General features: G+C 41.0%; 1 protein-coding gene across 10 annotated transcripts in view; it reads right to left on the bottom strand.

Moving 5' to 3' along the window:
• The window catches only part of LOC114648396 (pumilio homolog 2-like), a 195,043-nt gene that overhangs the window by 163,184 nt on the left and 18,987 nt on the right, over positions 1-12,872 (bottom strand). The gene's annotated exons all lie outside the window — the stretch shown is intronic.

Here is a 12,872-nt window from a genome sequence, read left to right as displayed (position 1 = left end):
ATTTGGTTTGCTCCCTTCACGTCTCTCTCGATGGTGGTACCCCGCTTCGAGCTGCAGCCAGTGATGATCTTCATCCCATCCCACACTTCCTTCATGCTGTTATTCTGCAACTTCTGCTCCAGCTTTCTCCTGTACTGCTCCTTCGCCGCCCTGAGCTGGACTCGGAGTTCCTTCTGCACGAGCTTGAGCTCATGCTGATCACCGTCTTTAAAAGCCCTTTTCTTCTGGTTCAAAAGGCCTTTGATGTCACTTGTAATCCATGGCTTGTTGTTAGCATAGCAGCGTACAGTTCTTACTGGAACTACAACGTCCATACAGAAGTTGATGTAGTCAGTAGTGCAGTCAACAACTTGCAGGATTTCCCAGTCTGTAGTTCCAAAACATTCTCTCAGAGTATTCTCAGCCTCCGGGGTCCACTTCCTGAATGATCGTGTGGTTGCAGGTAGGACCCTCACTTTTGGTTTGTAGTGAGGCTGAAGCAGAACCAGGTTATGATCTGCTTTCCCAAGCGCAGGCAGCGGGGTGGCGCTGTATGCGTTTTTAACATTTGCATACAGTAAATCAATAGTCTTATTTCCCCGGGTGTTACAGTCCACATACTGGGAGAAGGCAGGTAATGTTTTGTCCAGCGTCACATGGTTAAAGTCTCCAGCGATTAGCACAAGCGCCTCAGGGTGCTGCGTTTGTAACTTAGCAACAGCAGAATGGATGATGTCACTCGCTGTCTCCACGTCCGCCCGAGGAGGAATGTATACAATAACAACAATGACGTGTCCAAACTCTCTGGGCAAGTAATAGGGACGTAAACTTACGGCCAACAGTTCGATGTCCCTGCAGCAAGTGGAGATTTTGACGTTAACATGTCCAGAGTTACACCACCGTGTATTAACATAGAGAGCGAGTCCTCCTCCTTTGTGCTTCCCACAGGTACTTGCATCTCTGTCCGCTCTAACTGTGCTAAACCCGGGTAGCTCCACGTTAGCATCTGGGATGGTGTTAGTTAGCCACGTTTCGCAAAAACACAACAAACTGCATTCTCTGTAGGTTCTGACATTTTTCACCAGCACAGCCAGTTCGTCGATCTTATTTGAGATTGAGTTCACATTCCCCCAGAATCACAGAAGGCACCGAAGGCTTAAAAAGGCACTTTCTCGCAAGCCGCTTCATTTTTAGCTTAGTGCCCACTTTACCGCCTTCTTACCTCGTCGAGTAAATAGGGAACCACACCGGCACTGGCATTTGTTCTCAGCGCTCGAAGTTGAGTACTTGAATAGGCGAGTCTCGGCGTGTAAAAATCCATGCCCACGTTGTAAGAGTAAGTGTGTCCAGTGAACAAATCCACATAAAATAAAGTGATAGGAGTGATCAATAAATAAAAATAGAAAAATAAAAGTAGAAAAGTACACATACACATACAGTCATACACGGAGCTGCTGAAAAGGCTGCCACTCTCGGCGGCGCCAGGATGTATGTATACAGTAATCCCTCCTCCATCGCGGGGGTTGCGTTCCAGAGCCACCCGCGAAATAAGAAAATCCGCGAAGTAGAAACCATATGTTTATATGGTTATTTTTATATTGTCATGCTTGGGTCACAGATTTGCGCAGAAACACAGGAGGTTGTAGAGAGACAGGAACGTTATTCAAACACTGCAAACAAACATTTGTCTCTTTTTCAAAAGTTTAAACTGTGCTCCATGACAAGACAGAGATGACAGTTCAGTCTCACAATTAAAAGAATGCAAACATATCTTCCTCTTCAAAGGAGCACTTGTAAGTATGCGAAGCACCGCGGCACAAAGCTGTTGAAGGCGGCAGCTCACACCCCCTCCGTCAGGAGCAGGCAGAAAGAGAGAGAGAGAGAGACAGATAAAAAAAATCAATACGTGCCCTTTGAGCTTTTAAGTATGCGAAGCACCGTGCAGCATACTTAAAAGCTGCACACAGAAGGTAGCAACGTGAAGATAATCTTTCAGCATTTTTAGACGAGCGTCCGTATCGTCTAGGTGTGCGAACAGCCCCCCTGCTCACACCCCCTACGTCAGGATCACAGATAGTCAGCGCAAGAGAGAGAGAAAGAAAAGTAAGTTGGGTAGCTTCTCAGCCATCTGCTAATAGCGTCCCTTGTATGAAATCAACTGGGGCAAACCAACTGAGGAAACATGTACCAGAAATTAAAAGACCCATTGTCCTCAGAAACCCGCGAAGCAGCGAAAAATCCGCGATATACATTTAAATATGCTTACATATAAAATCCGCGATGGAGTGAAGCCGCGAAAGGCGAAGCGCAATATAGCGAGGGATTACTGTATTACAGGGGTTCTCAGGTTTAGTCACGGCGGGCCACAGTGGCTGCAAGATTTTTGATCAAACCCATGTGGTTAATTAGAAGCCAATTCTTGCTAATACAGCTTGTTATTTCATTTTATGACTTGCTAGTTCTTACATTCTATGGAGTCAAATCATTCGCATATTGTATTAATTGTCAGTCCTCCACCTTTTTCTCTTCCAAATAATTCCAAATATTTTATTAAAACAGCTTTTTGATGATAAGCAAAAACAACTGCACATTGGGCAAGGTTAGATCAATTATTTCCTAGTTCCGTCTAGGGGGTCCACTATGGCCACAAGCTTTTGTTTCAACGAGTTTCACAACCAGCGGCTCAGGAAAGTTCAGCAAACTTTGCAATATATTTAAGGTATTTTATTAACACATCTCTCTATTTCAAGACAATATAACTCATGTTTCAGTGGTTGGTAGATTAGCTCATTTCATATTTATGAGCATTATGACAGTGGTGATGTTTACGTCTTTTGTGTTTGCAACAAGTTTCACCGTAGCCAGTAATGTAAAAAAAGTTAATCATTTTATAAACAAGAGTATTCACATAGTCAGTGTGCTAAGGCTAGAGAGGGAGAAGAAATTAAAAGCACATTTACACTGACTTAAGAGTGTAAAAATCCAATTTTAGTGTAATAGTGACGGCATTTCAAATTAAATTACTAAAAATCTTTAAGGCTTTTGCTGTTTATGCCATTTTGTTTTATAAGGCAAAACAAAATCATTTAAGGGGTATATTTGCCTTTGGTATACACATATTTCCAACACAGACTACAGAGGTGTATATACAAATCATTTCCAAAGAAACATAATTCATCTCTGTGTGGCTCCAACAATTTTGAAGCAGTCGGTCATACCTTTAACTTCGCAAAGGGATGTTTACTCGTAGCTACTGTATTTTCTTGAACTCTAAACTTAAGCAAATAGAATTTCAACCACTCAGGCTATATACTTTGGAGGCAGTTTTACTAAGGATTTAAGCAAAAACTCATTCCGATCACTGAAAAATGGTAAGTGCTTTATTTCACAAGACTGCTTCAAGCAGGTAAAAGCAAAAAAGATTTAGCACAGGTGCACCTGAAATCCACTCCCAGTTAAGAATTAGACACATATACAGACATATACATATCAAAATATCAAAGCTCACCCACACCATATGAACTTAGAATTACCAAGTAACAGCATGCACATCATTAAGAAATGCTGAGTAGCTGGAATGGACCCATTTCAGAAAAACGTGCAATGTCTTTAACTTCATAAAACCCATGTCATTGTCAACATTCATGTAAGTAATTACCAAACCCTGGGGGGGAAAAAAATACATTACTACTGCTATAAATACAGTATGTGGAGTTTGTGATCTGGATTTAAACTCACTTGTTCATCTATGTTAAATTAAATCACTTTAGACCCAATCAGATTCCATACTTATTAAATTATCAAGTCAACTGTGTTCTTTAGTGGTACAGTACTTGGCTTTCGGCTGGTGCTCACAAAAACAAAAACTTCTTTACTGCAAGGGGTGAAACTTCAACCTACAACTGAAGTTTTTTGATGCTTATTAGCACTCATCTCTACATAACACTGCATTAACTGAGGGTGCTTAAATACAGGTCAGGTTCATACATAGGATGTACCTTAAACCAGAGACTGTGACTTAAGCAGAGAGAGAGAGAGTGGGTTTTCATTTAAAAATGAAATGGACTACATGCACACAATTCAGCCATTTATCATTCACTGGCAAACAATTGCATAAGAGGCTGCAAGCAGTATGCTACAAACATTCCGCTACAAATGGTAAAAGCCCTCATACATGGTACTGTTTCAACTCTACTGCCAATATTCTTAATGCTTTAGAGTACATTTTACTCAGACATTGCCACAACCATACACAGATCTGTTAGTACTACTTTCAATTTTTGACCTATCTTTGGCATGAAAGAGGCCCGGGTACTTACAAGTGATTCTGAAGCCATTTCCATTGTTAAGTATCAATAGCACTTCTTCCATTTTAATGCGGTACATTGCATGTCAAGTAAAAAACATGAAATCAAAATTGTGATTTTAGTTATTTATTAGGGAAAGTGCCCCAAATCCAAACCTGAGTGCTATCTCATGGATGTTTGTGGGCACTTGTTCACATACAGTTTTCTTAAGTTCTCGCTTCAGCATCGCAATGGGAATGAGGTCTGAACTTTAGCTTGGCCACTTCAAAACCTAGAATTTTTTTATTTTTTTTTTTATTTTACAGCCATCCACTGAAGATTCTTGCTGTGCGAAGGATCAATGTTCTATTACATGATCAAATACCTGCCAGACTTTGGCTATCGAACAAATGACTTTACATTTTCCTGTAGAAAATCAGTTTGTGGTGGGCTGCAATCAAACTAAAATTATTACTCCTCCATCAACAGATGTCACAGTTGGTATGAGGCTCTTGTGGCTGTGCTTGGCTTTCACCAGTCATGGGAATGACCAAACAATTCTACTTTGGCCTCATCTAACTAGAATATTCTGTTCTGCAGGTTTTGTGGTCCATTATGACGAAACTATAAAACTTAAACGATACCGCTTCACACTTTCTGGAGATAAGGGCTCACAACTGAGCCTGCCCTTTAAATTAGCTTGTTAATTCAGTGGGCCTCCCTTGAAGTGACGTTATCGGCCCAGAACAATACTGTACAGAAGATTGCACTGGCAAATAGAGTTACAGAACACGTAAAGGATGTCTCTACCAATGTTAAAGGAACAGTCTCCTCAGAGAATAAGACTGTGCTCTGCTCTTTCTTATAGAGTGATCGAACATAGAAGCCCTTCAATGCAGCGAAAGTCAATAACAGAAGAGAGAATAGGTGTTAGTACAGATTTTAGAGTCACCATGAATGGTTATTATAATGAATTGGATATACGGAGTATCAGGATTAAATTACAGTGAAGTTATGAGAAGGCCATGTTAAAATAATGTGTTTTCAGCAGTTTTTTTAAAGTGCTCCACTGTATTAGCCTGGCGAATTCCTACTGGCAGGCTATTCCAGATTTTAGGTGCATAACAGCAGAAGGCCGCTTTACCACTTCTTTTAAGTTTTGCTCTTGGAATTCTAAGAAGACACTCAGTTGAGGATCTGAGGTTGCGATTTGGAATATAAGACGTCAGACATTCCGATATATAGGATGGGGCGAGATTATTTAAGGCTTTATAAACCATAAGCAAAATTTTTAAGTCAAACCTGAATGATACAGGTAACCAGTGTAGTGACATCAAAATCCTTGGTTTTGGTAATGTTAAGTTGCAGTAGTGCCAGGAGGTATACCGGTTCATACCAAAAACCCTTTTTTTATTTTTGTTATGATATGTATTTTTCTTATACCGCAATACCGGTTTAAATAGCCTAAACAATGTTTGGAACGTGGCGCAGCAGTAAACTGTTTAAGGGGGGACTTTTTTCACTGCTACACCGCTAAACATGCATGCAATGGAGCACATGCATTAGTGGAGGTACTGAGCGGTGAAAACTGAGAGAACATTCCGAAACTGAAGCTGTAGCAGACGATAAAGTTGAACATGATGACACAGAAGAACTTTTGCCGAAAAAAGGAGCCATGTCTGTTGTCTGTAGATTTTGGTTTTAAAAGGTCGGATGTGGACCAAACAACTATTTACTGCAAATGCTGTTGAGCTAAAGTTGTCGCTGGAGGCGGTAACACGAGCAACTTGCTGGACCACCTTAGCCAAGCCACCAACATGCTTTGGAGTACCATGAATGTATGGAACTAAGACTGGCACCCTCCACATCCTCAGGTACAACTGAAAAAGCTAGAAGACACTTAAGTCAGACATCACTTGTAGACGCATTTGCTAGAGGACTGCCTACGACAAAAAAAAGCAAGCGGTGGATCGAGATAACCGACACCATTACAATCCATATAGCTAACGTGTCAGTGGACAGAGATTGTTAACATTAACAGAAAGTGTAGTTGGTTTACAAAAAATATTTACTCTTTATTCCTTTTCTAAGACATGTTCAGTGCAATTCAACTTTTGAGAAGCACCTCTGAATATTTTACTAAGTCTAAATGCCTCTTTGAATGTTTGAAAATATGTTGTCAAAATTATCGTTTCAAGTTGTTTGCAAAATTTCTTCAATAAAATGGTTCTATATTTTGACTGCAACTGTAATGCAATGTGATTCCTTCTCTTCATTAGTGCCACACCCTTGAAAACTATCACTTTATGGGGGCATGCAAACCTGTATTAATACTTGTCCATCCATCCATTGTCTCCCGCTTATCCGAGGTCGGGTCGCGGGGGCAGCAGCTTGAGCAGAGATGCCCAGACTTCCCTCTCCCCGGCCACTTCTTCTAGCTCTTCCGGGAGAATCCCAAGGCGTTCCCAGGCCAGTCGAGAGACATAGTCCCTCCAGCGTGTCCTGGGTCTTCCCCGGGGCCTCCTCCCGGTTGGACGTTCCTGGAACACCTCACCAGGGAGGCGTCCAGGAGGCATCCTGATCAGATGCCCGAGCCACCTCATCTGACTCCTCTCGATGCGGAGGAGCAGCGGCTCTACTCTGAGCCCCTCCCGGATGACTGAGCTTCTCACCCTATCTTTAAGGGAAAGCCCAGACACCCTGCGGAGGAAACTCATTTCAGCCGCTTGTATTCGCGATCTCGTTCTTTCAGTCACTACCCATAGCTCATGACCATAGGTGAGGGTAGGAACATAGATCGACTGGTAAATTGAGAGCTTCGCCTTGCGGCTCAGCTCCTTTTTCACCACGACAGACCGATGCAACGCCCGCATTACTGCGGATGCCGCACCAATCCGCCTGTCGATCTCACGCTCCATTCTTCCCTCACTCGTGAACAAGACCCCGAGATACTTGAATTCCTCCACTTGGGGCAGGATCTCGCTACCAACCCTGAGAGGGCACTCCACCCTTTTCCGGTTGAGGACCATGGTCTCGGATTTGGAGGTGCTGATTCTCATCCCAGCCGCTTCACACTCGGCTGCGAACCGATCCAGAGAGAGCTGAAGATCACGGCCTGATGAAGCAAACAGGACAACATCATCTGCAAAAAGCAGTGACCCAATCCTGAGCCCACCAAACCGGACCCCCTCAACACCCTGGCTGCGCCTAGAAATTCTGTCCATAAAAGTTATGAACAGAATCGGTGACAAAGGGCAGCCCTGGCGGAGTCCAACTCTCACTGGAAACGGGTTCGACTTACTGCCGGCAATGCGGACCAAGCTCTGGCACTGATCGTACAGGGACTGAACAGCCCTTATCAGGGGGGCCGGTACCCCATACTCTCGGAGTACCCCCCACAGGATTCCCCGAGGGACACGGTCGAATGCCTTTTCTAAGTCCACAAAACACATGTAGACTGGTTGGGCAAACTCCCATGCACCCTCCAGGACCCTGCTAAGGGTATAGAGCTGGTCCATTAATACTTGTGTGCACATTAAAATGTTTTTTTGTATAATGTACAATGCTCATGACAGTGGAATACGTTATTCTTAGCCAGTCTACTGCAGTAATTGAAGTGTAAAATGTGGTTAACATCCACTCATGCATGGGGAAAAAAATACAGTTGAATACCGTGAAACTTGTATAATTTTGAAAAATACCGTGATATAGAATTTGTCATACTGCCCAGCCCTAAGTTGCAGACAAATTTCTTTGCAATAAGAAACAGATGAACATTTATGAACATTATTAGAATTGTGGCTTGTAATTAAGGCAAAAAGTTGATATTTTTCACGTTTTATTTGTTTAAAAAATGCATTTAATGGGGATTGTATTTATTTTAGTGTTTTACGGTCACTTTTGATAATAAAAACATGAATATGTTAACACTGGTGATCTGCAGTTCAACTGTAAAAAAAACTAACATAAAACATACGGCTTTCTGGCTCTTCCGTAGGCAGATATAATTGAAAAAAAACAATTACAGGATAAAGACAAAAGATCAGAGTCAATATCAGAATCAACCAATTCTAGTAAAATACCATGTTAAAGGTCTTTAGATGTCTACAGGTAGATGTAGCATTTGAGCTCTTTGGGAATTTTCAGATCATTCCACAGTATGACCTTTGCTCAAATGTGCGGACAGTCCTGAGAATGTATTCTCCATTTGTAATTAACCAAAAAAAAAAAAAAAAAAAAAACTATAGAATGATGGACTTCTGATCACTTGTAAATGTCCATATAACCTCTCTCAGGGTGAAGAACAGCAGCAATTAGCTCTCTGAAACCACTGCAGATGTCTTTTACCCTTGGCAATGTGTCACCATTAACCTGAATGACTAATAATTAAGTGAAAGAAGCTCTAGATTTATATAAAGATGGCAACACTTTCTGTTCATCAACATATATACCCATGAACTACAATACCCGACTCTAATTACCATCATAAATTAATTAGAACCTACTTTTAAAACATGGCTTCTGTAGGATGGCTTATTTTTTGTTGAAATGAAGAAAAATAAAGAAAAGTTATCAAATTTACAGACTTTAAGGGCATGAGAGGATAGTTAGGTATGTCCTGATGCAAACCAAACACGTGCTTTGTCCTACTAACCTTTGTTTTTATAAAGATGTGCATGATATGCATTCACCTGTATGTACTGCTGGCTAAGGATATCATAAAAACCAATACTTTGGCACTAATTCAGTACTAAAGTTCTGAAAATGTAATGATACAAACTTTTTTTTTTTTTTTTTTAACATTATTAGTAGAATCAAGAAAGTCGGTACTGCACTTACAAAGGAGGAAAACAAGTATGGAACGCATCAATGTTTATCTCAGTAAATATATTTCTAATAGGGCTAGTGACATGAAATTTCCATATCAGTATCAGAATTGTTGATATCAGTAACAATTCAAGTAATCCACACATACAAAGAAATCAAAAGAAATAAGTCCATAAATTATGTAATAAAGTGAAATGACACAGGTAAAAAGTATCGCACATATGAAGAAAAGGAGGTGGAAAAAGGCATGGAAAGCCAAGAAACCAGATGAAATCTGTCAGTATTTAGAAATCAATCCTGACCTCTAACAGTGCAAATTAATATCAGCTGGCTTAGTCCTAATTGATGGCCTATAAACAGGTTTTCATTACCAATGTGTCAGACAAGAAGCACCTCATGAGGGGTAAAAGCAAAGATCTCTCTCAAGACCTTCTCAACCTTATTGTTGCAAAACATACTGATGGCATTGGCTATAGACATACTTCTAAACTTCGGAATGTTCCAGTGAGTAACCGTTGGGGCCATAATCCTTAAATAGAAACAACATCATTTCACGATAAACTGTCCACGACCAGGTGCTCCTCGCAAGATTTCTGACAGAGGAGTCGAAAGAATAATCAGAAGAGTTGTCCAAGAGCCAAAGACCACTCGTGGAGAGTGGTCATGAGATGCTTGTTGTGTGACACCTTGGTAATGAAAAAACCTTTTTATAGGCCATCAATTAGGATTAAACCAGCGGATATTAATTTGCACTGATAGTATTTAGAAAGCAATCCTGCCCCCTGACAGATTTCAATTGGTTTCTTGACTTTCCATGACTTTTTACACCTCCTTTTCTTCATGTGTTCAATACTTTTTCCCCTGTGTCATTTATTACATGTAATTTATGGACTTATTTGTTTTGATTTCTTTCTATGTGTGGATTACTTGGGTTGTTACCGACATCTGATGCAAGTTTCATGTCAATAGCCCCATTAGAAATATATTTACTGAGAAAACATTGACACATTCAATACTTATTTTCTGCATTGTATCTGTGACTGAAAATAGACAAATTACTCCAGCACAATATTATATGATACAAAACGCATATAAAAATGCCTCATAGTGTGGATGATACAGTGTTCTGCACTGCACAGAACACTGTATCTTCCAGAACCCCCTGCGAAAGGTGAAAATCCGCGAAGTAGAAACCATGTTTATATGGTTATTTTTATATTGTTATGCTTGGGTCACAGATTTGCACAGAAACACAGGAGGTTGTAGAGAGACAGGAACTTTATTCAGACACTGCAAACAAACATTTCTCTTTTTCAAAAGTTTAAACTGTGCTCCATGACAAGACAGAGATGACTGTTCCGTCTCACAATTAAAAGAATGCAAATATATCTTCCTCTTCAAAGGAGTGCGCGTCAGGTGCAGAGAATGTTAGAGAGAAGAAAAAAAAGCAAACAATCAAAAATCAATAGGGCTGTTTGGCTTTTAAGTATGCGAAGCACCGCCGGACAAAGCAGCTGTAAGGAAGGGAGCAATGCAAAGGTAGTCTTTCAGCATTTTTTAGAGGAGCGTCCATATCCTCTAAGCCAATGTGCAAACAGCCCCTCTGCTCACACCCCCTCCGTCGGGAGCAGAGAATGTCAGAGAGAGTGAGAGAGACAGAGAAAAACAAACAATCAAAAATCAATACGTGCCGTTTGAGCTTTGAAGTATGCGAAGCACCGTGCGGGAAGCATGTTGCTTGACAAAGCAGCTGTATGGAAGGGAGCAATTTGAAGATAATCTTTAAGCATTTTTAGACGAGCGTCCTTATCGTCTAGGGGTGCGAACAGCCCCCCTGCTCACACCCCCTCCGTGAGGAGCAGAGAATGTCAGAGCAAGAGAAAGAGAAAAAGCAAACAATCAAAAATCAATACGTGCTGTTTGATCTTTTAAGTATGCGAAGCACCGTGCAGGAAGCAACTAATTTAGAATGTTGGTCTGGGGAAAGCCTAAATCAAATTGATTAATTGATTAATCATTTGCACAATTAAGAATATACTACTACTCAAATTAGACATGGTTTCACTCATGGCTCATTACAGTCCAGGGCCAAATGTGTACTTTGAAGATTAGCAGCACAACCGTAAAACAGGGAAGAAAGAACAAATTGAAACACACAGCAGGATTCAAATCAATTAATGTAACTGGGTTAAATACCCCCTAATACCCTGAGGGACACTGTGCCAAATATTCCTAAATCATCTTTTACCAGTATTACTTTTAAATCTGCCTTCAAATTGCTTCTCCTTATTTCTCTAGTTTGATTTCTTGGTCAACACATTCATCCCCTACTTTCAGTGACAGGCAAATTCTGATAAAAGCATGCTCTATATGAAATGACTGTCACATTTTGCCTTCCTTGCTTGAAACTCCACTTGAAAATGGAAAGGAAAGCTTCTGATAATAGGAGGATGCTCATTCTGGAAAGTCAACATATCAATTTACATCAGGCAAAGCCAGCTCAAATAATGAATTACAGTAATCCCTCCTCCATCGCGGGGGTTGCGTTCCAGAGCCACCCACGAAATAAGAAAATCCGCGAAGTAGAAACCATATGTTTATATGGTTATTTTTATATTGTCATGCTTGGGTCACAGATTTGCGCAGAAACACAGGAGGTTGTAGAGAGACAGGAACGTTATTCAAACACTGCAAGCAAACAAACATTTGTCTCTTTTTCAAAAGTTTAAACTGTGCTCCATGACAAGACAGAGATGACAGTTCCGTCTCACAATTAAAAGAATGCAAACATATCTTCCCTTTTCAAAGGAGTGCGTGTCAGGAGCACAGAATGTCACATAGATAGAGAAAACAATCTCTGGCAAACAAATCAACAGGGCTGTTTGGCTTAAGTATGCGAAGCACCGCGGCACAAAGCTGTTGAAGGCGGCAGCTCACACCCCCTCCATCAGGAGCAGACAAAGAGAGAGAGAGAGAGAGATAGAGGAGAGACAGAGTTTGTTTTTCAAGCAAAAATCAATACGTGCCCTTCGAGCTTTTAAGTATGCGAAGCACCGTGCAGCTGCACAAAAGATAGCAACGTGAAGAAAATCTTTCAGCATTTTTAGACGAGCGTCCGTTTCGTCTAGGTGTGCGAACAGCCCCCCTGCTCAATCCCCCTACGTCAGGGTCAGAGAAAGTCAGCGCAAGAGAAAGAGAAAAGTAAGCTGGGTAGCTTCTCAGCCATCTGCCAATAGCGTCCCTTGTATGAAATCAACTGGGCAAACCAACTGAGGAAGCATGTACCAGAAATTAAAAGACCCATTGTCCGCAGAAACCCGCGAAGCAGCAAAAAAATCCGCGATATATATTTAAATATGCTTTACATATAAAATCCGGCGATGGAGTGAAGCCGCGAAAGGCGAAGCGCGATATAGCGAGGGGATTACTGTATAGCATACAGTGGTGTGAAAAAACTATTTGCCCCCTTCCTGATTTCTTATTCTTTTGCATGTTTGTCACACAAAATGTTTCTGATCATCAAACACATTTAACCATTAGTCAAATATAACACAAGTAAACACAAAACTGCATTTTGTAAATGGTGGTTTTTTATTATTTAGGGAGAAAAAAAAATCCAAACCTACATGGCCCTGTGTGAAAAAGTAATTGCCCCCTGAACCTAATAACTGGTTGGGCCACCCTTAGCAGCAATAACTGCAATCAAGCGTTTGCGATAACTTGCAATGAGTCTTTTACAGCGCTCTGGAGGAATTTTGGCCCACTCATCTTTGCAAATTG

Source organism: Erpetoichthys calabaricus, chromosome 3 (genome assembly GCF_900747795.2).
Source record: "Erpetoichthys calabaricus chromosome 3, fErpCal1.3, whole genome shotgun sequence".
NCBI classification, from domain to species: Eukaryota; Metazoa; Chordata; class Cladistia; order Polypteriformes; family Polypteridae; genus Erpetoichthys; species Erpetoichthys calabaricus.
The sequence above is the reverse complement of the archived record's forward strand: the minus strand, read 5'-3'. Positions and strand labels throughout refer to the sequence as shown.